General features: G+C 42.0%; 1 long non-coding RNA gene across 1 annotated transcript in view; it reads left to right on the top strand.

Moving 5' to 3' along the window:
• The window catches only part of LOC124858305, a 41,684-nt gene that overhangs the window by 5,326 nt on the left and 10,471 nt on the right, over positions 1–25,887 (top strand). Inside the window, exon 3 of the long non-coding RNA XR_007035796.1 lies at positions 10,890–10,968. This is a non-coding gene — a long non-coding RNA (uncharacterized LOC124858305). The remainder of the gene's footprint in view (positions 1–10,889; positions 10,969–25,887) is intronic.

Genomic DNA, 25,887 nt, shown 5'->3' with positions numbered 1-25,887 from the left:
CAATAAGGCAGCAGGTCTGTATCGTGTCAGCCCTAGAGTCCTGAAGGCCTGTGTAGAGCAGCTCTGTGGGATTCTGCTGCACCTCTTCAACCTTTCAGTGTTGTGGAAGACCTCCTTTATTGCTCTGGTACACAAAAAAACTCACCCATCAGTCCTCAATGACTATAGACCTGTTGCCCTGACATCCCACATCATGAAGGTCCTAGAGAGACTCCTGTTGTCCCACCTGAGCAAGCAAACAATAAACCATCAGGACCTCCCTCAGTTTGCTTATTGCTGTGGAGTTGGAGTTGAAGATGCCATCATACACCTGCTTCAACAAACCCGCTGTCATTTGGACAAAGCCAGCAGCACTGTAAGAAATATGTTCTTTGATTTCTCCAGTGCATTTAACACAATTAAACCTGATTTGCTTTGTCTGAAACTCCAACAGACTCAGGAGGCCTTAACAGTCCCCTGTATCAAAGACAAACTGACAAACAGACCGTAGTTTGTGAGACTGACGGGTTGTGTGTCTAACCAGGTAGTCGGCAGCACAGGAGCACCACAGGGGACTGTACTCTCACCATTCCTTTTTATGCTGTACACCTCAGTGTTGGGACCCACAGCCATGGATTTCAACATTAAACTCTGGTACGGACTTTTCTGGAACTTTCAAAATAAAGTGCATTAACCTTCTTCCGGCACAGCCAGGAAACGGGATAACTGCGGACTTCCTGTGATGCCGCTACCCAAATAAAAGCACAGATGTTGCTACATCCGCCCTCTTCCACGAGGCCTTCCAGAGGGACCAGATAGGAGGGACAAAGCACGCTGATGTCTCTTTGCTGGCAAACAGACATAAACTGTTCAACTGGATCCAAGGATGTCATAAGATCATCGATCATATGTAAAGATAAGTACGAATGAAATACTGTCTGTGTATCCCGTATTTTCATTCATAAACGGGGAAATTAAGGTGTAAGAGTTGTTTACTTTTTTTCCTCTGAGGCCTGTGAAGCAAATTGTCCCAGAGAAGTTCCCTACAAAGACGCGCGGTCTCTATGAAGCCGAGCGGAGCGGTCTCCCAGTCTGGAAGGAAGACAACAGAGACCCCATCACCACGCAGCGGCGTTGGCGGACAACGAGCCATTCTACATCCACAGCTGGAGGTTAGCAGGAAGCTAACCCTTTTGTTCACAGAACGAACGCACCTTCTGATCGTGAGAAGCTGAGGAGGTCAGCGGGAAGGTAACCCTTTGTTCACTGTGGATACCTTCTTCAAACATCATCGTCGCTTGGACAACATTCCTGACCGCAATTCATGAGGTTAAGTGTTTGGGCAGAATAATATAGAAGTGGTTTAGATTGAAATGATCTGAACGTTTTCATTTATGAAGTTTGTTTTTGTTTTTGTGAAACTCGGCTATCTTAGTGCTAGCAGGCTATCTGCAGCACACGTGCCGGTTTGTGTTCTTTGTATGATTTTAAAGTTAAGACAAACTTTATTTAAAGGGTGATTTTTAAACAGAACATTGAACATAATGCGCCATCCGCGCTTACGCATTTTAACCCTTATATTAACCGAGGTATTTTAAAGGTATGTGTTTGCTTCTGGTGCTAAGCTATCCGCTTCTTTGTTAGCTCAACTGCTAACCGGTAAGAACATGTGCTTGCTACTAGAGTATTTAACAGGAAGGTTGTTAGTTTTCAAGCTAGTGAATAATACTCCCTGAACATCATTTACTAGATTTGATAACTGAGTAAACAACATTAAACCCATTTCTCCAGAAAGATTTTGGTTGTTTCCAAAATATTCCCTTAATATTATTTCTTCAAATAATATTTGAAGAAATAAAGGCAGCTAATGAGACACTGTTGAGAAATGGTCATCCAGAAGGTTGGTTTTATTCAGCAGATCATTCTTTAAAATATTGTTTCATTAAAATAATATTTTATCTGATCTTGCATTGTGAATAGTTGTCTAAATGTTGCAGATTATTGTCTAAGTTGGTTCCAAGACTAAATTAACTTCATTTCCAGATTCTTCAAGATAATCCTTGGTTCTAAAACATAAATAACATTGCATGGTAATGTTGCATCACTCTTTTGGTCATAATGTTCAATCATATTTAATCAACTTGTTTATATTGTACATAGCCCATTAGTCTTCATTATTCTTTAATTCTGCTTGGTAGTTTAGTTGGATTGTTTTAGCAAAGTAAAGAGTTTGTTGATTGAAATATGTCTGACTTTGAGTTGACTTATTTTTGTTAATAAATTCTTGTATTTTAAGAAATTGTGTGAATTCATTCCATATATGTGCAGAGTTTATGCTGTTCAATAATGTCAGAGCTCGTCTCACACCTTTCTATTTTGTCCTGATACCATCACCTTACTGGGCTGGTATTCACAGGACAACCCTTAACAGACCGAAATATTATTTGATAAAATATTAATATTAAATATTAAATAATATTCTCAAATTAATAATCACAACATCAGACTTCGGGGAAAAAACATACTCCTTCCATCTGCAGAAATACTCGGATGATTCTGCAGTCATGGGGTGGATCAGAGATGGACAAGATGCTGAGTACAGTGAGCTGATGGACCGCTTTGTGGCATGGTGTGGAAACAATCATCTCATCTTGAATGTTGATAAAACAAAGCAGTTGATTGTAGATTTTAAGAGAAACAGGAATAAGTCAAACACTATTTCCATCATGGTTGAAGAAGTGGAGGTGGTGGAGGAGTATAAATACCTCGGTGTTCACCTGGACAACAGACTGGAGTGGAAATACAACTGTGAAGCCATCTACAAGAAGGGACAGAGCAGACTGTACTTCTTTAGGAAGCTAAGGAACTTTGGTGTTTGCAGCAAGATGGTGCCTACCCTTTATAGGTCTGTTGTGGAGAGTGTGATCTCTTCTGCCATCATCTGCTGGGGAAGCAGCATCAGAGCCAGGGACTTAAAAAAGCTCAACAAGCTCATAAAGAAGGCTGGTTCTGTTCTGGAGACTCCTCTGGAGATCATTGTGCAAAGAGGGATTCTTCATTAAATGAAGAACAATCTGGAGAATTGTGAGCATCCTCTTCATGAGACTGTTGTACAACAACAGAATGTCCTCAGGTAGAGGGTTCTTCAGATCTGCTGAAAGACCGACCGCTACAGGAGATCCTTCCTGCCCACAGCCATCAGCATCTACAACGGCTCTTTGAAGAAACCTTCATAATATGAGCTACAACATTTTATTTCCTTTCGGTATTAAAGTATTTTTTGAATTTTGAATTGGAATTTGAAATGTTTCAACCTTATTTACATGATCTTCACCTTCTGACATGCCCCTATAATCATGATGGATCTAAAGATAATCTTGAAATATTCCTGCTGTGTGATGTGTTAAGAGTAATCTAGTCTGCTCGGTAGGAGATCAGAACCGCTCTGACCTCAAATCAGGAAAATTTAATATGTTGGATTGCCTTGGCCCACTATCCCCAGGAACAAACGAGCATGCAGCCTGTTAAATGTGACGTATAGCCAATCAGAAAGCGAGGTGACAGAAATGAGGATGGGAATTACTGTGAACCCACATTTGACCTCGAGAGTGTTTGAGAGATTTTCTGTCGGAAATCTGAATGTTTGTGAGGGAAATCTGTTTGTGTGTGTGGTGTGTTGTGCTTGCCGCGTGGCTAGACCCCACACACTGTAGGACCAAACCTGTTAAACCTATAATGTTTTATCTTCATATGTGGGGTCTCTCAGGTTTTGAAAATCAGCCGACAATTTTAAAATGTTGCCGTGTGAACCAGGCACAAGATGCTTGTGAATGACTTGCATCTTATTATTTAAAATTCAAAAAAAAAAATCTTGATATTCAAGAAATTCTAAGATTTTTTTAGAATGACGTCACTAGGAGCTACTTTTAGTCTTAGGATTCTTTATGAATACGGGCCCAGGAAAATATCTCTTGGTGCCAGTAAGACATAGTAGAAAGTGCAAAAGTAAATCTCCCTCATTTCTTTCATGTCTTGTGCTGATTCTAAACATACAGCTCTAAGCTGTTTAAAGGTGCAGCATTAAAAAAAAAAATGATAGCAATTAATCACAGGTGGACCATTAGTTAGTGAACTGCTGTTTTTTCTGAATAATAAATGCAATATGTAATATTATATAAACTAAACTCATTAAACATGGATAGTTTTACTCAAGTTAATACATACATACCATTTGTATACATTTATTAATAACTGTAATATTAGTACTGATAACAGGACAAAAGATGAAAGTCCAACAACGTTGCAGGATGAGGCTCTATGTTATATTTTAAACGCCCATTCTCTACAGAGTGTTTCATAGTAAATGCTGCTCTAATAGCTCACATGCTCAGTGGAGAACAACAGACTGTGTAGTAATTTTTTCTTTTTCTTTTTGGCAGACCAAATGCAAATAGTTTCTTCATAAGTGGAATAAGGGCCTAGAAAGATGGTTCATGCAGAAATCCAGGCATAAACCAGATGCAGGAAACAAGGTTGACAACCAAAATCCAAATAGTCCGACAGGGAGCAGACAGAGGCATAAATCCAAAAGGCAAGGCAAGGTGAAGAACAATGATCAGACAGGAAGGAACGCTGGATATCTACTCACACAATGGCTTTCAAAAATCTGGCACCGTCTGCTTGTCAGAGTCAGTATATATCAGGGAAGACACAAGTGCTTGGCATTCCACAGATTGCAATACACTGCAGCAGCCATCAGGTGCATCTAATCTGCTGATTGCAGCCAGGGAGACAGGGTAGAGCAGACATGCCAGAATCATAACAGGATGAGCATGTAGAGACAGTGGACAGTCACTGGTGTTGACTTTGCAGCAATCCCTCATACTGAGCATGCATGTAGCGACAGTGGAGAGGAAAAACTCCCTTTTAACAGGAAGAAACCTCCAGCAGAACCAGAACCAGGCTCAGTGTGAGCGGTCATCTGCCATGACCGACTGGAGGTTTGAGAGATTTACTCCACACACTAAATGATCGCTCAACTCAACATCAGGAAATCCCTAAAATTACAGTCTTGCCTGAGCTTTCTCAGCTCCGCCACATAATCACCCACACTTTCTTCAGGCTTTTTATTTCTTGTCTTAAACTTCCACTGCTGTATTATTTCACGTGGTTAGAGTGAAAATGATTGTTTAACAACCCTACCAACTTGGCGTAGGAGAGATCCCCTGGCTTGACCACACTGGGCAGGTTCCTCATCAATTCAATTCAATTCAAATTCAATTCAAAGATACTTTATTGATCCCCGAGGGGAAATTAGAATTCCAGTACAACCCATCTAAACATACATCATGACACAAGACAAGGGGGGGACGGGTCACCGAGGCTTTGGTGCCCACTCACAGGTGCTGCCCTTGCTAGATGAGAAAAGAGGCCACCTTAGGAAAGTGGAGGGAAAAAAATCATATTTCACACTTTATCCTTTGCAGGATACAGTTTGAGATTGCAAAAAAACCTCAGCACAAAGAAGCAACAAGTTGACAAAACAACATCATGCCGGGAACGGTGAAGGTGGTGTGAGGGGTGCATATGTTTATCTTGAGCATGCGTGTGTGTGCAAGTGAGTCCATGAAGCACTGTCACAGAGGCCATTGTCCTTGATGGTTCGTTGGAATGTACATCAACCATTGCAAAGGGCAAATCTGTGTGACCATGTGTTAGGTATTATTTAGTCAACTCAGAGGTAAGGAACGACACAGAGTCAGTTCTCACTTGCGGCAAGGGTAGCTGTTCAGTACACACTACAAAGTAGCATACAGGTCCTTCTCAAAATATTAGCATATTGTGATAAAGTTCATTATTTTCCATAATGTCATGATGAAAATTTAACATTCATATATTTTAGATTCATTGCACACTAACTGAAATAATTCAGGTCTTTTATTGTCTTAATACGGATGATTTTGGCATACAGCTCATGAAAACCCAAAATTCCTATCTCACAAAATTAGCATATCATTAAAAGGGTCTCTAAACGAGCTATGAACCTAATCATCTGAATCAACGAGTTAACTCTAAACACCTGCAAAAGATTCCTGAGGCCTTTAAAACTCCCAGCCTGGTTCATCACTCAAAACCCCAATCATGGGTAAGACTGCCGACCTGACTGCTGTCCAGAAGGCCACTATTGACACCCTCAAGCAAGAGGGTAAGACACAGAAAGACATTTCTGAACGAATAGGCTGTTCCCAGAGTGCTGTATCAAGGCACCTCAGTGGGAAGTCTGTGGGAAGGAAAAAGTGTGGCAGAAAACGCTGCACAACGAGAAGACGTGACCGGATCCTGAGGAAGATTGTGGAGAAGGGCCAATTCCAGACCTTGGGGGACCTGCAGAAGCAGTGGACTGAGTCTGGAGTAGAAACATCCAGAGCCACCGTGCACAGGCGTGTGCAGGAAATGGGCTACAGGTGCCGCATTCCCCAGGTCAAGCCACTTTTGAACCAGAAACAGCGGCAGAAGCGCCTGACCTGGGCTACAGAGAAGCAGCACTGGACTGTTGCTCAGTGGTCCAAAGTACTTTTTTTGGATGAAAGCAAATTCTGCATGTCATTCGGAAATCAAGGTGCCAGAGTCTGGAGGAAGACTGGGGAGAAGGAAATGCCAAAATGCCAGAAGTCCAGTGTCAAGTACCCACAGTCAGTGATGGTCTGGGGTGCCGTGTCAGCTGCTGGTGTTGGTCCACTGTGTTTTATCAAGGGCAGGGTCAATGCAGCTAGCTATCAGGAGATTTTGGAGCACTTCATGCTTCCATCTGCTGAAAAGCTTTATGGAGATGAAGATTTCATTTTTCAGCATGACCTGGCACCTGCTCACAGTGCCAAAACCACTGGTAAATGGTTTACTGACCATGGTATCACTGTGCTCAATTGGCCTGCCAACTCTCCTGACCTGAACCCCATAGAGAATCTGTGGGATATTGTGAAGAGAACGTTGAGAGACTCAAGACCCAACACTCTGGATGAGCTAAAGGACGCTATTGAAGCATCCTGGGCCTCCATAAGACCTCTGCAGTGCCACAAGCTGATTGCCTCCATGCCACGCCGCATTGAAGCAGTCATTTCTGCCAAAGGATTCCCGACCAAGTATTGAGTGCATAACTGTACATGATTATTTGAAGGTTGACGTTTTTTGTATTAAAAACACTTTTCTTTTATTGGTCGGATGAAATATGCTAATTTTGTGAGATAGGAATTTTGGGTTTTCATGAGCTGTATGCCAAAATCATCCGTATTAAGACAATAAAAAACCTGAAATATTTCAGTTAGTGTGCAATGAATCTAAAATATATGAATGTTAAATTTTCATCATTACATTATGGAAAATAATGAACTTTATCACAATATGCTAATATTTTGAGAAGGACCTGTACACATATCTAATAGAAAAGGTGCATTTGCAACATCTGTATGCTGTTGTTTTGTACTCTATTGAATGTTCATCAGAGAAACATCCTGGGGGAAGAAACTGTCTTTGTGGCGGCTGGTTTTAGTAAACAGTGCTCTGTAGCGCCACCTGAAGGTAAATCTCTAAACAGTTTATGTGCAGGGTGTGTGGGGTCTGCAGAGATTTTTGCAGCTGTTTTCTTGACCCTAGACCTGTATAAGTCCTGGATGGAGGGAAGGTCAGCCCTGATTATTCTCTCTGCAGACCTGATTATTCGTTGCAATCTGGACCTGTCCTGCTTTGTGGATGATCCAAACCACACTGAGATGGATGAAGACAGGACAGACTGTACGATGGCAGTGTAGAAGATGACCAGCAGCTCCTGTGGAAGGTTGAACTTCTTGAGTTGCCTCAGGAAGTACAGTCTCTGCTGGGCCTTCTTCTGAACAGTGTCTATGTGTGAGGACCATCTCAGGTCCTCAGAGATGGTGGTTCCTAAGAACCTGAAGTGGTCCATGGCCGATACAGTGTTTTTGAGGATGTTGAGGGGGGTGTAGGGGGGTGGTGTTCTCCGAAAGTCCACCACCATTTCCACAGTCTTGAGTGGGTTCAGTTCAAGGTAGTTCTGACCGTACCAGTGTACCAGCCGATCCACCTGCTGTCTGTATGCAGACTCATCACCGTCCTGGATCAGTCCAATGACAGTGGTGTCATCTGCAAACTTAAGGAGTTTCACGGACGAGTCCGATGAGGTGCAGTCATTTGTGTACAGAGAGAAGAGGAGTGGGGATAGAACACACCCCTGGGGGGCACCAGTACTTATTGATCTGGATCGGGAGAAGATGCTCCCCAGTCTCACCTGCTGCTGTCGGTCTGTCAGGAAGCTGTTGATCCACTGACAGGTGGAGGCTGGGACATTGAGCTCGGTGAGCTTCTGGTGGAGGATGTCTGGTATGATGGTGTTGAAGGCCGAGCTGAAGTCTACAAACAGGATCCTGTCGTACGTCCCTGGGTGGTCGAGGTCTTGCAGGATGAAGTGTAGACCTAAGTTAACAGCATCATCTGCCGACCTGTTTGCTCTGTAAGCAAACTGTGGGAGGTCCAGCAGGGGGCCTGTGATGTCTTTCAGGTGCTTCAACACCAGGCGCTCAAAGGATTTCATGACCACAGACGTCAGGGCTACAGGCCTGTAGTTATTTAATCCTACGATGGTGGGTTTCTTGGGAACCGGGATGATGGTGGATCGTTTGAGGCAGGAGGGGACCTCACATTTCTCCAGTGACTTGTTGAAGATCCTTGTGAAGATCGGAGCAAGTTGATTTGCACAGGCTTTCAGACATGATGGGGAGACGTTATCAGGTCCTCCAGCTTTCTTTGTTTTCATGCGCTGAAAGAGCCTGTTTACATCTTCCTCTGAGATCTTTAGTGCAGGCAGAGGATCTGATGGTGGGGGGTTGGTAGCTTTATGGGAGGAATTTGTTCCTGAATGGGATGTAGAGGGGATGATTTGAGGTGTGAATGGCTTCTTGTCATGTCTGCAGTAGAAGCCATTCAGACGGTTGGCCAGGTTTCTCAGACCAGCCCATACAGCTGAAGTTTCACCAGTGTCACCAGTAGAAAGGCACCTAATATCCAAATCAGAATTCCCCACAACACACCTCAGCAGTCAACAACTTTATGTTAACACCAGCCAGGTTGCGGGTTGTCTCACTGAGTGAATCATGTGATTCTGCATTCATACACACCCCCTGTTTATTATTAGGCCTCTTAAAAACTGCAGTTCTGTTAAATCATACCGGCTCACATACTTATCTAGCACTAACGCCAAGCTTACCGGCTTGTGTATTTCTCTTTATATACTTAGCTGGTTCTGTCTTGCCTGTGCGTTCATTCACACAGTCTGTCGGAACACGTTGATCCATCCCCTGGTGCCCCTCGGTCGATTTGACGGTTACCAACACAGAATTCACTGTGCAGAATTTTCGTTCTCCAGACGTTCTGGAGGCTGGGCAGACTGAAACCCCACACACACCGCAGGGCACCGGGCGGCAGATATCTAGCGATTCGGCTCGGAGGACCAAGGAAATATTAGAGTTAGAAAGCTGATAAACACAGACAAGTGTAAAATAAGACACAAGGTGAACCAAGTAAGTTTGACTTGCAAGGGTGAGAGAGTCCTCTGGCAGAACAGCGACTTCCTTCTCACAAAGGAAGAAATCCTTGGACCAGCCTTTTATTTACAACTCACATTCCTGCAAGCAAAAAGCGGGCATTGGTTCAGCCAATTCTTACAGAGATCTCAACATAAAAGTGTAGTCATTCCCACATATGGTAAAAGCTTGTCATGTCCAGAGAGTGATCCTCTCCAGACTACATTCCTTAACCTTCCACAAACACTTTTTAAGACTAAAAAAGCAATCATAGGAATCATCTGAGCTATAGTAGAACTTCAGACATAAACACGATTTAAACTAAACAATGATAACTTATATATATTTTTCCTACATTCACAATTTATGGCAACCAGAATGAGCCACAGAGTAGGCTCCACGTGTTCATCGTAGCAATACCTACACCAATGACTTTGATTGACCAAAGCACAGAAAAACTTAACCTGGAGTTAAACACAGTATGTTATGTCTCCACATCAATCAATCAATATTATTATAAACCAAAATGACAGAGTTATTAAAACAAAAACTAAAAAGCCAGCCACTGACAATTTGTCAAATTGCCAGTCATTTGTACTGACCATTTCAAATTAAATGTTCAGCACTATACAGCTCTAAGTACAAAGCTAATTAATGTGCAGGCTTTTTATCTTTATCCGAAGACTGTCTTCATGTGGTGTTTAACTGTTGTCATGGCACAAACTGTCTTTAAGAAGAAAGGCAAAGAGGGTTGGGGTATAAAACTAAACAGACTTAACATTAACATAATAATAGTAGTAATAATAATAATAATAATAATAAATATAGTCAGTCTGTCAGTCAGTCATTTTGTACCGCTTATTCCATGGTGGGTCCGCGGGGAAGCTGGTGCCTATCTCCAGCAGTCCGTGGGCGAGAGGCGGGGTATAAATATGCATTCATACACACCCCTGTTTATTATAGTATTATGCTTTACTTGCACAATGATCACCTGCACTGTTGTATTGCTCTTGCATCTTATACTGCTCTATATTTACTCTCACTCACTTAAAACTGTGCACATATATTTATATGATATTGTAGATATGTTTATACTGTTTAATTTGTACTGTATTGCACCGACTACGCCAAAACAAATTCCTTGTATGTCCAAAAACGTACTTGGCAATAAAGCTTTTCTGATTCTGATTCTGATTCTGATTCAGATAATAAATACATATATATTTATTTATTTATTAGAATATATATAAATAACAAGATTTTGAATGTAATTATGGTTTTATTTAAAGTTTGTTTATCTGTGTATCTGTGTATCTCTAGGCTATGTCCATCTCTGAGACCTGGTATGCTATTAGGGACCATGGCACCAACTACTGCAACCTCTACAATCTTATAGAAGGTAAGATTTAGTAACAAAATGGAGATAAAAACAATGCATTCTTCTAGTAATAATTCACAAATTTTAGTAAATGATTCATGTGGACTAAACAATTTTAAACCACATCAGAAAAATGGTAATTTCATAAAACAATAATAATTGATATTAGACATTAAACACACAGACAATACACGAATACAACTAAGCATACTAAATTAGGTGAATAACAATAACAAAAAAAAGGGGGCGCTGAAGAGAACAGGGAAGACAGAGAGAAAGAACAAATGGAATTTATGGTACCAGAGAGGATGCTCGGCTGATACACAGGAAGGATCAGAGCTCGTGACACGTAGGAACGATGTCTGAGCGATAAACAGGTGAGAAGCACATACTTTCAAAGCCGATCTCCGTGGTCACCTGACCACTTATCTGGCAGTATGTGCCACTGCAACCGATATGAAGGAAGAGTATATGCAGTTGCAGTCAGATGGTAGAGAGTGAGTCTAGGGGTGTTGTTAGGGTCTCAAAACATTGGGAGCATTAGCCCAAACCCAAAATATTAAAATTTCAATAAGACAGTTTATATGTAATTTCATGTTAAAATAACTTAGGACATACAGGTCCTTCTCAAAATATTAGCATATTGTGATAAAGTTCATTATTTTCCATAATGTCATGATGAAAATTTAACATTCATATATTTTAGATTCATTGCACACTAACTGAAATATTTCAGGTCTTTTATTGTCTTAATACGGATGATTTTGGCATACATCTCATGAAAACCCAAAATTCCTATCTCACAAAATTAGCATATCATTAAAAGGGTCTCTAAACGAGCTATGGACCTAATCATCTGAATCAACGAGTTAACTCTAAACACCTGCAAAAGATTTCTGAGGCCTTTAAAACTCCCAGCCTGGTTCATCACTCAAAACCCCAATCATGGGTAAGACTGCCGACCTGACTGCTGTCCAGAAGGCCACTATTGACACCCTCAAGCAAGAGGGTAAGACACAGAAAGACATTTCTGAACGAATAGGCTGTTCCCAGAGTGCTGTATCAAGGCACCTCAGTGGGAAGTCTGTGGGAAGGAAAAAGTGTGGCAGAAAACGCTGCACAACGAGAAGAGGTGACCGGACCCTGAGGAAGATTGTGGAGAAGGGCCGATTCCAGACCTTGGGGGACATGCGGAAGCAGTGGACTGAGTCTGGAGTAGAAACATCCAGAGCCACCGTGCACAGGCGTGTGCAGGAAATGGGCTACAGGTGCCGCATTCTCCAGGTCAAGCCACTTTTGAACCAGAAACAGCGGCAGAAGCGCCTGACCTGGGCTACAGAGAAGCAGCACTGGACTGTTGCTCAGTGGTCCAAAGTACTTTTTTCGGATGAAAGCAAATTCTGCATGTCATTCGGAAATCAAGGTGCCAGAGTCTGGAGGAAGACTGGGGAGAAGGAAATGCCAGAAGTCCAGTGTCAAGTACCCACAGTCAGTGATGGTCTGGGGTGCCGTGTCAACTGCTGGTGTTGGTCCACTGTGTTTTATCAAGGGCAGGGTCAATGCAGCTAGCTATCAGGAGATTTTGGAGCACTTCATGCTTCCATCTGCTGAAAAGCTTTATGGAGATGAAGATTTCATTTTTCAGCACGACCTGGCACCTGCTCACAGTGCCAAAACCACTGGTAAATGGTTTACTGACCATGGTATCACTGTGCTCAATTGGCCTGCCAACTCTCCTGACCTGAACCCCATAGAGAATCTGTGGGATATTGTGAAGAGAACGTTGAGAGACTCAAGACCCAACACTCTGGATGAGCTAAAGGCCGCTATCAAAGCATCCTGGGCCTCCATAAGACCTCAGCAGTGCCACAGGCTGATTGTCTCCATGCCACGCCGCATTGAAGCAGTCATTTCTCCAAAGGATTCCCGACCAAGTATTGAGTGCATAACTGTACATGATTATTTGAAGGTTGACGTTTTTTGTATTAAAAACACTTTTCTTTTATTGGTCGGATGAAATATGCTAATTTTGTGAGATAGGAATTTTGGGTTTTCATGAGCTGTATGCCAAAATCATCCATATTAAGACAATAAAAGACCTGAAATATTTCAGTTAGTGTGCAATGAATCTAAAATATATGAATGTTAAATTTTCTTCATGACATTATGGAAAATAATGAACTTTATCACAATATGCTAATATTTTGAGAAGGACCTGTATTGTACCAGTTCTCTGTCTTAGCTGGGTTTAGACTGAATGTAAATTATTGTGAATCAAACAAATAAGGTTTACAATAATTTTACTTGTTTTTTATTTTTATTAGAAGCTGAATGAAGGATAAGGAGAAACATAGTTTAGACCTGATGAAAAAGCATTTTGCTGAAGCAGATAATTGCACATTTTGAGGTATTTAGAAAAGAACTTAATCTGAATTTTTGCTGACAAACCTTTTCTTAAATTCAGGGATGTTTACTATGGGCCAGATAAATGTACTTCATTTGTCATCTTCTGGGGGAAATACTGCCAAAAAGTACGAGCACATATTTTCAATTTGAAAGTAAGATTAATTCTGCTTGCACTCAAAACTTCTGCTTTCTTTCAAATATATGCTGTTGTCTCTCAAATCTTTGTTTCTGCACTCTGATCTAATGCTTCTTGCATAGATAATTTCATCTGGAAGTAATTGTTTCTATGCATCAGGTGCGCGTTGCAATTTCGTAAAATGGATAGCTCAATTTAGCAAAGTACAATGACAATGGATAATTCAAACTATCCTGAAGTAAGTGATTTCAAACATTCAGTAGTTTAGCATGTACGCCTGTTTCTATCAACATTAACAACATTAAAATAAAATATGAAAAACAAACATCTTTTCAGTGGAAGACATTTAAGAATAGCATTGTGAATTTGCTAATTCATCTAGTATGTCAAAGATAAAGTTCATGATTTACAGTTTCACTGTTATAACAATATTTTCAGTAAAATGGTGACAAAGCTAACCTTATATTTTAAGGGTTTGGTCCTCATTGGGTTAAAATAAACACTTTTTTTTTTTACTTATTGGGGTAGCTATTTATGATATCTGAATCATACAGTTTATGAATAAATGCTTAGTCTTCATTTTCTATAACTAAAGTGCTTCACAATAAAATAACTATGTTAGACTTTCTTCCATTGTTACAGACTCTGCTGAGGCGTCAAATTCTGGAGCAATTACTGAGCCAAATGCAATATGTTCTCAGTCATCAATTGTAGCAACACAGGTACACTCAGTAGAAGGAAACAAGCGCACCCCAACTAAGCCTGTGACCTAGCAGTTGCACACTGTCATTCTATTGGCTGATATGGTTGCTAGGAGATGATACGACTTTAATCTGAGAGAGAGCAAAAAGAATATGTGAGCAGGGAAGAAACTTGAGAGCTCAGTTTTGATCCGAGCAGAGAGCAAATTTGCGCACATGGAGGATGAAGCAAGCAGGAGGAGAAATGATCTATGCATTAAATCAGAGCACAGAAACAAAGATTGGAGAGAGAACAGAGTATATTTGGAAGAAAGCAGAAGTTTTGAGTGCAAGCATTACTAAGTTTGAGTAAAAAGAGAATGAAATACTGCCCTCAAATTGAAAATATGTGCTCTTGATTTTTGGCTATACATTTTCCCCCTATCATCTACATAAATTACCTTTTTAAACGTGACATTGTCATCAAAGGTTTCCACTCCTAAGGCTCCATTGTCTTAATTTCTTACATTTCAAAAAAGGAAACTGGTATAAAGTTGATTTTCTTAAATCTTAGTCAGATGGTAACATGCTAAAACATATTTATTTATTTTTAATATGTCAAGAGCTTTTGAAACAGACAGTCATTTTCTACGGCTTATTCCAAAGTGGGTCACAGGGAACCTGGTGCCTATCACCAGCAGTCCACCGGCGAGAGGCGGGGGACATTCTGGACAGGTCGCCAGTCCTTCGCAGGGCAACACACAAACAACCACGCACACACTCATTCACATGCCTAAGGGCAATTTAGAGAGACCAATTAACCTAACAGGCATGCCTTTGGACTGTGAGAGGAAGCCGGAGTACCCGGTGAGAACCCACACATGCACGGGGAGAACATGCAAACTCCATGCAGAAAGACCCCCTGCTGAGAATAAATGCAGTACCTTCTTGCTGCAAGGCAACAGTGCTACAAACTGCGTCACCGTGCAGCCCAGCTTTTGAAACATTTTATTAAAATTGTTCCTTCTCTTATAAACCTGTTCTCTTTTACCGCCATCTTTTCAGCCCTTCATTCCAGTTTTGAAGAAATTTGGCCTGCCATCAATAATAAATTAAACATTTTACAACACAGTGTTTTGTTCTTCACTGAGCATGTGACATTAGTGCAGTTCTTAGTATTAAACATTTTCTGAGAGGAAATGGTGTTAAGTTGTGGTGTTTAAAACATAGTATAGAGCCTCATCCTGTACCTTATCAATACTAATATTACAGTTATTAATAACTGTATACATATGGTATGTATGTCTCACCTTCAGTAAAACTGTATCCTTGTTTAGCTACTTTAGTTGATCTACTATTACATGTATAATTCAGAAAAATAAAATAGTTAACTAATTAATGGTCCACCTGTGATTAATTGCTATGATTTATTTCTTAATTATGCTACATCTTTACATCTTTAAAGCCAGAGCTGCATGTTTAGAATCAGCACAGAAGATATGAAAGAGGCTTACTTTTGCACTTTCTACTACGTCTTACTGGTACCAGGAGATATTTTCCTAGTTTATTGAGCAACACTTTTTTCTGTCTACATGCAGAACAGGACTATAAGACCGGCTGCAGCAATGATATGCAACGTGGTGATCTGAAGGACTTTTTATTGTGTTTAGTTACATTAGGATTAAATGCTTTTATTTTGACTGAAGTAAAGGACCAGATATTTTCACATTATGATGCAAATCCAGCTAGAAGCTCACAGAGACGTTTACTACTGTTTTCTATCACAGCCAGATCATTTAACTTAACCTGTAGCTCAGGTGAAAGTCCCTCTGCTCTCTATTCCTCATCATGAGTTAGGGGAAGAGCAAGACTTTTATCATTATGGGGCAGGCAGAAGGGGCCCAAAGCTTTCTAAGGGGGTTGTTAGGTATTATTTAGTCAACTCAGAGGCAAGGAGCGACACAGAGTCAGATGTACTTGCAGCAAGGGTAGCTCACACTTTGCAGTGCAAATCTACAAAGTGTTGGCACCCCTCTCTCTTTATTTATACATGCTGGTTCACACACAGTTCAACAAACATTCAGGGTGTGTGTGTGTGCATGTGTGTGGGGTCAGAAAGGTTAGGGTTCATGTGTTTTGATTTTAAACAGAGAGGGAGTGAGTGCTCGTACCAGTCCTTAGATGCTGCTGATAAAAGCATAACTCACTCCTCTCCCCATCTCCCTTCCTGTGACATGTAAGGAGGGAAAGGCACTTAGAGCAAACATGAGTGATAAACAATACAAAAGTTTTCAAACCCTAACAGTCCCCCTTTTCATCACGAATAAAATCATGATTAAATACATGTAAAAGAAAACACTCTGTGTGAGCACAAACCCACGGACGGAAAACAGATTATATTGTGGGAAACACTCACACGGTCCCTCCGCCCAGGCGACCACCAATCATGGCAGAGTAAAACAATATAATAAATCAAAGAAAATAAAATGTAATAAAAGTAAAAGAATTAAAACAAGCCTTGTTCATATCATCATTGTACTTTTTCTCATTTCAGTTAAACAGCAACTTCTTTCGATTTTTTGCTATAAGGTCATTTTATGAAGTACAATTATGAATACACTCAGGCATTGAAGATATATTCATTTACAACATGTCATCATAGTCATCTGTTTTTGGGTCCAGTGTGTCGACTTGAATCAATGCTGCATACGCAACTGTGACTGATTGAGTTACTATCCTTTTTACCAAGCATTTGCAACCTGGGATAATACATATTGACAAGGTGCACAGGATGATCAGGAATGCTGCCATGGCGAATAAGAAAATCTTAACCCAATTCATCCATCCCCCTTGGAGCATCCAGTCTAGCCAAGAGGAGCTGGGAGTCAGGACATTTTGCAGGTTACGCAGGTTATTCAGCGCCCCTGTTATATTTGAGAAATGTATATTATCTGGGATATATGTGCAACAGGTGTTGATCAACAAAACGCAAACGCCCCCCATTGATGCTGTTAGAATATCCAAAGCCATGCGATTCTGAATTATCATGGCTCGCATAGCGCTCATTTCTGTGTTTTGGCCCTCTTCTACTATTATGGAGTTATTCAAAAACAGCCCTAATCGGTAGCTTAAAGTTTCCACAGGCAGCATTAGTTTCCTCACACCTAGCCAAGGAAAGAGAGATAGTGGATCGGCTGGTACACTGGTGCGGTCAGAACTACCTTGAACTAAACCCAAGACTGTGGAAATGGTGGTGGCCTTTTGGAGAGCACCACCCCCATACACCTGCACCATCCTCAACAACACTGTGTCGGCAGTGGACCACTTCAGGTTCTTAGGAACCACCATCTCTGAGGACCTGAGATGGTTTTCACACATAGACACTGTTCGAAAGAAGGTCCAGCAGAGACTGTACTTCCTGAGGCAACTCAAGAAGTTCAACTTTCCACAGGAACTGCTGGTCATCTTCTACACTGCCATCATTCAGTCTGTCCTGTCTTCATCCATCTCAGTGTGGTTTGGATCATCCACAAAACAGGACAGGTCCAGACTGCAACGAATAATCAGGAATGCAGAGAGAATAATCAGAGCTGACCTTCCCTCCATCCAGGACTTAAACAGGTCTAGGGTCAAGAAAAGAGCTGCCAAAATCTCTGCAGACCCCACACACCCTGCACATAAACTGTTCAGAGCTTTACCTTCAGGTGGCGCTACAGAGCACTGTTTACTAAAACCAGCCGCCACAAAGACAGTTTCTTCCCCCAGGCTGTTTCTCTGATGAACATTCAATAGAGTACAAAACAACAGCATACAGATGTTGCAAATGAACCTTTTTTATTAGATATGTGTTTATTGTATGATGTAAATTGTAAATTTGTATATTCTGTAATGCAAAAACAGAACAGAAGAGCAAAGTGTACCGGAGGCAAATTCCTTGTTTGTATGTACGAACTTGGCAATAAAGCTGATTCTGATTCTGATTCTGATTGAAAGCCTTCAGCTGATTCAAAATGCTGCAGCAAGAGTTCTGATGAAAATTAAGAAAAAAGAGAAATCATATTTCTCCTATTTTAGCTTCCCTCCATTGGCTCCCTGTTAAATCCAGAGTAGAATTTAAAATTCTCCTTCTCGCATCGTCCAAGCTTCTGCTGCCAACAACTTAATGCTCACCTTCTACCGATGATACTCTTGGCCCTGTCTTTCAGTGTTTAACCCTATTTTTCTCCAAGACATGGCTACTGACTGAGCTTCTACTGTGACTAACTGTATGTGCTCTCTCTCATACTCTAACCTTGAAAACTGGCTCAGAGTTTATCTGTTTTTTCTTCCTAGATGAAACCACGAAAGGAGCTACATACATTAACATTTACTTTTCCTTCCCATAGAAAGTACTCCTGGATCTGTGCTTCGGTGTTCTTTTTCTGTCTGCTCCGTTCTCTCAAACTCCCAGGCGGTCGCGGGAGATGGCCGCTCACACTGAGCCTGGTTCATCTGGAGGTTTCGTCCTATTAAAAGGGAGTTTTTCCTCTCCACTGTTGCTACATGCATGCTCAGTATGAGGGATTGCTGCAAAGTCAATGCCAGTGACTTGAAGACATGATTGAAGACATTGTTACTACATGCTCATCCAGGAGGAGTGACTACTACAAGTCACTGACTAGATGTAATCTGCTGGGTTTCCTTAGATAGAAAAACCTTCTATCCAATTTGAATAAATAACTGAATCTAACTGCACTGTTCGATGGTTAGGATTAATTGGAATGTATGCACCTGACTTGAAATCTATATGATTCGACTGAATTGACTTAGCTCATTTTAAAATGACCCACCTTTCACACAGTGAAGCAGGAAACAACACTCTCCAATTATTTTTAACTCTGCCTTCCTCCCTCCGTGTTGGATGGAGTAAGGGGGAGTCAGTTTTAGCCTAAACCGGCTCAGTTATGGTTGAGGTGCAAACACACCCTCCATTTCTGCTACTTGTATGACCCCCTCTCTTTTCCATTGGTTACAATCAGTCTGTTAAAGGGGTATCCCCAATCCTTATGGTTTTGGTATAACAATGGCCACCAGTGGGCTCTACAGGGACAAACTTTATCAGTTTATTATTTTACTTAGTACCCCTACACATAGCCCATTCCAAAATGGCCAAACTCTAACACTCAGTAGTTTATTCTAACCTCCCTAACAACCCCGCACCATTCCAAACCCTTCGTGAAGTGCCTTAAGACGACACGTGTTGTGAATTGGCGCTATACAAATAAAACTGAATTGAATTCAAAAACTGAAGTGGTCATGTCAAAACTCTGCAGCTGAATATCACAATTTGTGATATTTTGTGATATTAATATAAGATATTTATTTGTGATATTCACACAAGCAGAAAAATAACAACTAATACAATTAGCAACGTTATCCCTGTTTTCACTGCTAAAGCTTTGCATTCACCTAAGATTTCTTCCAGACTTCTCCACGACCAGCTGTTCCTGCCTGCATTCTTCTTCATTTCTGCCTTCAGTTTGCAGAGTCTAACCATCATAGCATTAAATGTACCTCTTGGGGCTGTGTTCATGGGGATATATGTGCAAAATTGATTGCCAAACATGTGAAAAACTCCCCCCTTGTCTGCTAAAGTCCAATCTAAAGCTTATCTGATTTGCAATGTCATTCTACTTGTTTCATGTAGTTGGTCACCTAAAGCCATAAACCCTTCAACCGTAAAATTAATCATTATTTGTTGATTATAGTAAACATAGTTTATTCACTCAACATTTTTTAATTGTGACCCACAGTAAAATAGATTCAACTTCTACCTTGATTTCATGTTGTGCTTACAGCACAACAGTAACAGTAACCCCTACTGGTTGGTCTATCAGGTTTAAATATACACCTTCAATTTATCACGGCCTCCGCCTCAGTCTCTGCAGAGGCTGTCGGTATCTCTGCAGGAATTTCCGGCTTCTCTGCATGGTGAAACGTAGGGCAATGCAACCTGAAGAAATGGTCCCAAGTGTTGAAAATGGAGCCTTGTTTAAATTCATACAGGTTCCCCAGTGCAGATTAAGAGTGCTTGAAAGCAGAAAAAAGTCAAAAACAACAATAATAAAGTAGGCTTCACATGTGCACAACACAGTGTCTCACCCACTCTAAAGAAAAATAGAGAAACAAATCTAAAAACACTTAAAAACCGGAAAAGTGGGAAAAGGGGAGGCAGAGCTGATAAAACTTGCTGCAGTTCACACAGTGCCATCTTTTTTTAAGGTCAGCATTAAGTTGTTGGTAGCAGCAGCTTGGCCAATGCCCCCCTCCAGGAAGGTGCTACAGCTAAACACAGAGCCAGGTCAGATGTAGCTACTGATAAAGAGAAAAACAGAGAGAGAACATAAAGGTAAAAGCTGAAAAACAGCAAATAAAGTAATATTGGAGAGTAGTATGAGAATGTAGCAGATAGAGTGAAAGTGGTCATTATGTCCCCCAGTAGTCTAACCCATAGCAGCATAACTACAGAGATAGCTCAGGATAACCTAAGCCACTTTAACTATAAGCTTTATCAAAAAGGAAAGTTTTAAGCCTAGCCTTAAAAGTAGACAGGGTGTCTGCCTCACGGACTAAAACTGGGAGCTGGTTCCACAGGAGAATAGCCTGATAACTAAAGGATCTGCCTTCCATCTAATTCTAGACTCTAGGAACCACCAGTAAACCTGCAGTCTGAGAACAAAGTGCTCTGTTAGGAACATATGGACAAATCAGATCTCTGATGTATGATGGAGCTAGATCATTAAGGGCTTTATATGTGAGAAGGATAATTTTAATTTCCATTCTGCATTTAACAGGGAGCCAATGAAGGGAAGCTAAAATAGGAGAAATATCATGTCTTTTTAATTTTCATCAGAACTCTTGCTGCAGCATTTTCGATCAGCTAAGGGCTTTTAACTGCATTTTATGGAGATCCTGATAGTAAAGAATTACAATAGTCCAGGGTAAGTAACAAATGTAAGGACTTTCAGCGTCACTCCTGAACAGGATATTTCTAATTTAGGCAATATTCCAGAGGTGAAAGAAGGAAATCCTAGAAACCTGTTTAATATGGCATTTAAATGACATGTCCTGGTCAAAAATAACACCAAGGTTTTTTACTTCATTACCAGAGGTCAATTTAATGCTGTCCACATTAATTGATTGATTAAGCAGTTTCTTTTTCAAAAACTCCAATCCAAAGATGGCAACTTCTGTCTTGTCTGAATTTAGAAGCAGAAAATGTAAAGTCATCCGGTTTTATATGTCTGCAAGAAATGCCTATAGTCTATCTAACTGGTTGGGCTCATTGGGATGTATGTATAACTAAAGCTGAGTATCATCAGCATAGCACTGAAAATGTATCCCATGCTGCCTGATAATTTTACCTATTGGAAGCAAAGATATTGTGAAGAAAACCACACAGTGAGGAAGTAACACTATGAACAAGAGAATCAATTTGGGAAGGGGACTAAAATTACTGCCCTCATCTGTGGTTTTCTTTTATAATGGGGAAATTAAAAATGGAACAGATTATTTAAAGGTTGTTACAGCATTGTCTGATAATTATTTACTGTAATGAAATTTTCTTTCTGGTGTGGAGTACTTAGTTAAATTAAATTCAAAGGTTATTGAAAACATGATCAGACAGGACAGGGTTATGATGAAATACTGTTATTTCTTTTTCAGAATCAGAATCAGAATCAGAAAAGCTTTATTGCCAAGTACAATACAAGGAATTTGTTTTGGCGTAGTCGGTGCAATACAGGTCCTTCTCAAAATATTAGCATATTGTGATAAAGTTAATTAGTTTCCATAATATAATGATGAAAATTTAACATTCATATATTTTAGATTCATTGCACACTAACTGAAATATTTCAGGTCTTTTATTGTCTTAATACGGATGATTGTGGCATACATCTCATGAAAACCCAAAATTCCTATCTCACAAAATTAGCATATTTCATCCAACCAATAAAAGAAAAGTGTTTTTAATACAAAATACGTCAACCTTCAAATAATCATGTACAGTTATGCACTCAATACTTGGTCAGGAATCCTTTTGCAGAAATGACTGCTTCAATGCGGCGTGGCATGGAGGCAATCAGCCTGTGGCACTGCTGAGGTCTTATGGAGGCCCAGGATGCTTCGATAGCGGCCTTTAGCTCATTCAGAGTGTTGGGTCTTGAGTCTCTCAACGTTCTCTTCACAATATCCCACAGATTCTCTATGGGGTTCAGGTCAGGAGAGTTGGCAGGCCAATTGAGCACAGTGATACCATGGTCAGTAAACCATTTACCAGTGGTTTTGGCACTGTGAGCAGGTGCCAGGTCGTGCTGAAAAATGACATCTTCATCTCCATAAAGCTTTTCAGCAGATGGAAGCATGAAGTGCTCCAAAATCTCCTGATAGCTAGCTGCATTGACCCTGCCCTTGATAAAACACAGTGGACCAACACCAGCAGCTGACACGGCACCCCAGACCATCACTGACTGTGGGTACTTGACACTGGACTTCTGGCATTTTGGCATTTCCTTCTCCCCAGTCTTCCTCCAGACTCTGGCACCTTGATTTCCGAATGACATGCAGAATTTGCTTTCATCCGAAAAAAAGTACTTTGGACCACTGAGCAACAGTCCAGTGCTGCTTCTCTGTAGCCCAGGTCAGGCGCTTCTGCCGCTGTTTCTGGTTCAAAAGTGGCTTGACCTGGGGAATGCGGCACCTGTAGCCCATTTCCTGCACACGCCTGTGCACGGTGGCTCTGGATGTTTCTACTCCAGACTCAGTCCACTGCTTCTGCAGGTCCCCCAAGGTCTGGAATCGGCCCTTCTCCACAATCTTCCTCAGGGTCCGGTCACCTCTTCTCGTTGTGCAGCGTTTTCTGTCACACTTTTTCCTTCCCACAGACTTCCCACTGAGGTGCCTTGATACAGCACTCTGGGAACAGCCTATTCGTTCAGAAATGTCTTTCTGTGTCTTACCCTCTTGCTTGAGGGTGTCAATAGTGGCCTTCTGGACAGCAGTCAGGTCGGCAGTCTTACCCATGATTGGGGTTTTGAGTGATGAACCAGGCTGGGAGTTTTAAAGGCCTCAGGAATCTTTTGGTGTTTAGAGTTAACTCGTTGATTCAGATGATTAGGTTCATAGCTCGTTTAGAGACCCTTTTAATGATATGCTAATTTTGTGAGATAGGAATTTTGTGTTTTTATGAGCTGTATGCCAAAATCATCCGTATTAAGACAATAAAAGACCTGAAATATTTCAGTTAGTGTGCAATTAATCTAAAATATATGAATGTTAAATTTTCATCATTACATTATGGAAAATAATGAACTATATCACAATATGCTAATATTTTGAGAAGGACCTGTACAATACAAATTAAACAGTATAAACATATCTACAATATAATATAAATATATGTGCACAGTTTTAAGTGAGTGAGAGTAAATATAGAGCAGTATAAGATGCAAGAGCAATACAACAGTGCAGGTGATCATTGTGCAAGTAAAGCAGGAGTCCAAGCTGAGCGTTAATGTAACGCATAGAGTTACAGGTTACAGGTGTCCTGTCAGCAAAAAAAAAAGGGGGGGTGGGGGTGGGGGGGGGCACTGGGAGAGTGTCAGGGTGGTTTCCGGGCTTTGTTAACAAGGCTGGTGCTGGTGGCAGATGGGAAAAAACTGTTCTTGTGGCGTGAGGTTTTGGTCCGGATGGACCACAGCCTCCTGCCAGAGGGGAGAGTCTCAAAGAGTCTGTGACCGGGGTGGGAGGGATCAGCCAGAATCTTCCCTGCCTGCTTCAGGGTCCTGGAGGTGTACAGTTCCTGGAGCGACAGTAGACGGCAGCCAATCACCTTCTCAGCAGACCGAATGACACGCTGCAGCCTGCCCTTATTCTTGGCTGTAGCAGCGGCGTACCAGATGGTGATGGAGGAGGTGAGGATGGACTCAATGATGGCTGTGTAGAAGTGCACCATCATAGTCTTTGGCAGGTTGAATTTCTTCAGCTGCCGCAGGAAGAACATCCTCTGCTGGGCTTTCTTGATGAGGGAGCTGATGTTTGGCTCCCACTTGAGATCCTGGGAGATGATGGTTCCCAGGAAGCGGAAAGATTCCACAGTGTCAATTGTGGAGTCACAGAGGGTGATGGGGGCAGGTGGGGAAGGGTTCTGCCTGAAGTCCACAACCATCTCCACTGTCTTTAGAGCGTTGAGCTCAAGATTGTTCTGGCTGCACCAGTCCAACAGATGGTCCACCTCCCATCTGTACACGGACTCGTCACCATCAGAGATGAGTCCGATCAGGGTGGTGTCGTCCGCAAACTCGAGAAGCTTGACAGACTGGTGACTGGAGGTGCAACTGTTGGTGTACAGGGAGAAGAGCAGAGGAGAGAGAACACAGCCTTGGGGGGAACCTTGCTGATGGTCAGGGAGTCAGAGACGTGCTTCCCCAGCCTCACGCGCTGCTTCCTGTCAGACAGGAAGTCAGTGATCCACCTGCAGGTGGAGTCGGGCACACTCAGCTGGGAGAGCTTCTCCTGTAGCAAAACTGGGACGATGGTGTTGAAGGCAGAGCTGAAATCCACAAACAGGATCCTGGCATAGGTTCCTGTGGAGTCCAGGTGCCGGAGGATGAAGTGAAGGGCTAGGTTGACTGCATCGTCTACAGACCTGTTGGCTCTGTAGGCAAACTGCAGGGGGTCCAGGAGGGGGTCGGTGATGTCTTTTAGGTGTGAGAGCACAAGGCGCTCAAAGGACTTCATCACCACAGAGGTCAGGGCGACGGGTCTGAAGTCATTAAGCCCTGTGGTCCTTGGCTTCTTGGGAACAGGGACGATGGTGGAGGACTTGAAGCAGGCAGGCATATGACATGTCTCCAGTGAGGTGTTAAAAATGTCTGTGAAGACTGGAGACAGCTGATCAGCGCAGTGCTTCAGGCTGGCTGGTGAGACAGAATCCGGACCAGCAGCTTTCCGGGGGTTCTGTCTCCTGAAGAGTTTGTTTACATCCCTCTCCTGGATGGATAGAGCCGTCCTCGGCGTGGGTAGGGGGCTGGTGGGGGGGAACTTCAGGGCGGGGGTTGGAGGTGCCAAGGCCCCTCTTGAGGTTGGAGAGATGGGGGTGGTGGATTGTGGCTGCAGCTGTTGGGGGGTGTCGTGGGGGATGGTTGCAGGACTGTCCCTTTGTCTTTCAAAGCGGCAGTAGAACTCGTTCAGGTCGTTGGCGAGGCGTCGGTCGTTGATGGAGTGGGGGGCTTTCGGCTTGTAGTTGGTGATTTGCTTGAGCCCTTTCCAGACAAACGCAGAGTCGTTGGCTGAGAACTGGTTTTGGAGCTCATCAGAGTACAGTCGTTTGGCCTCTTTCACTGCCTTGCCAAACTTATACTTTGCCTCTCTGTATATGTCTTTGTCCCCACTCCTAAAGGCCTCTTCCTTATCCAGTCTTAACCTTCTGAGTTTAGCTGTGAACCAGGGTTTGTCGTTTTTGTAACTCACCCTGGTGCATGATGGTACACAGCTGTCCTCACAGAAGCTGATGTAGGAAGTCACAGCCTCTGTGTACTCGTCCAGACTGTTGGTAGTAGTCCTGAACACATCCCAGTCTTTACAGCCTAAACACGCCTGGAGATTCTCCACAGCCTCACTGCTCCACTTCCTTGTCGTCCTCACAACAGGTTTGCAGAGCTTTAGTTTCTGCCTGTA

The sequence above is a fragment of the Girardinichthys multiradiatus genome, chromosome 21 (assembly GCF_021462225.1).
Source record: "Girardinichthys multiradiatus isolate DD_20200921_A chromosome 21, DD_fGirMul_XY1, whole genome shotgun sequence".
NCBI lineage: Eukaryota > Metazoa > Chordata > Actinopteri > Cyprinodontiformes > Goodeidae > Girardinichthys > Girardinichthys multiradiatus.
The sequence above is the reverse complement of the archived record's forward strand: the minus strand, read 5'-3'. Positions and strand labels throughout refer to the sequence as shown.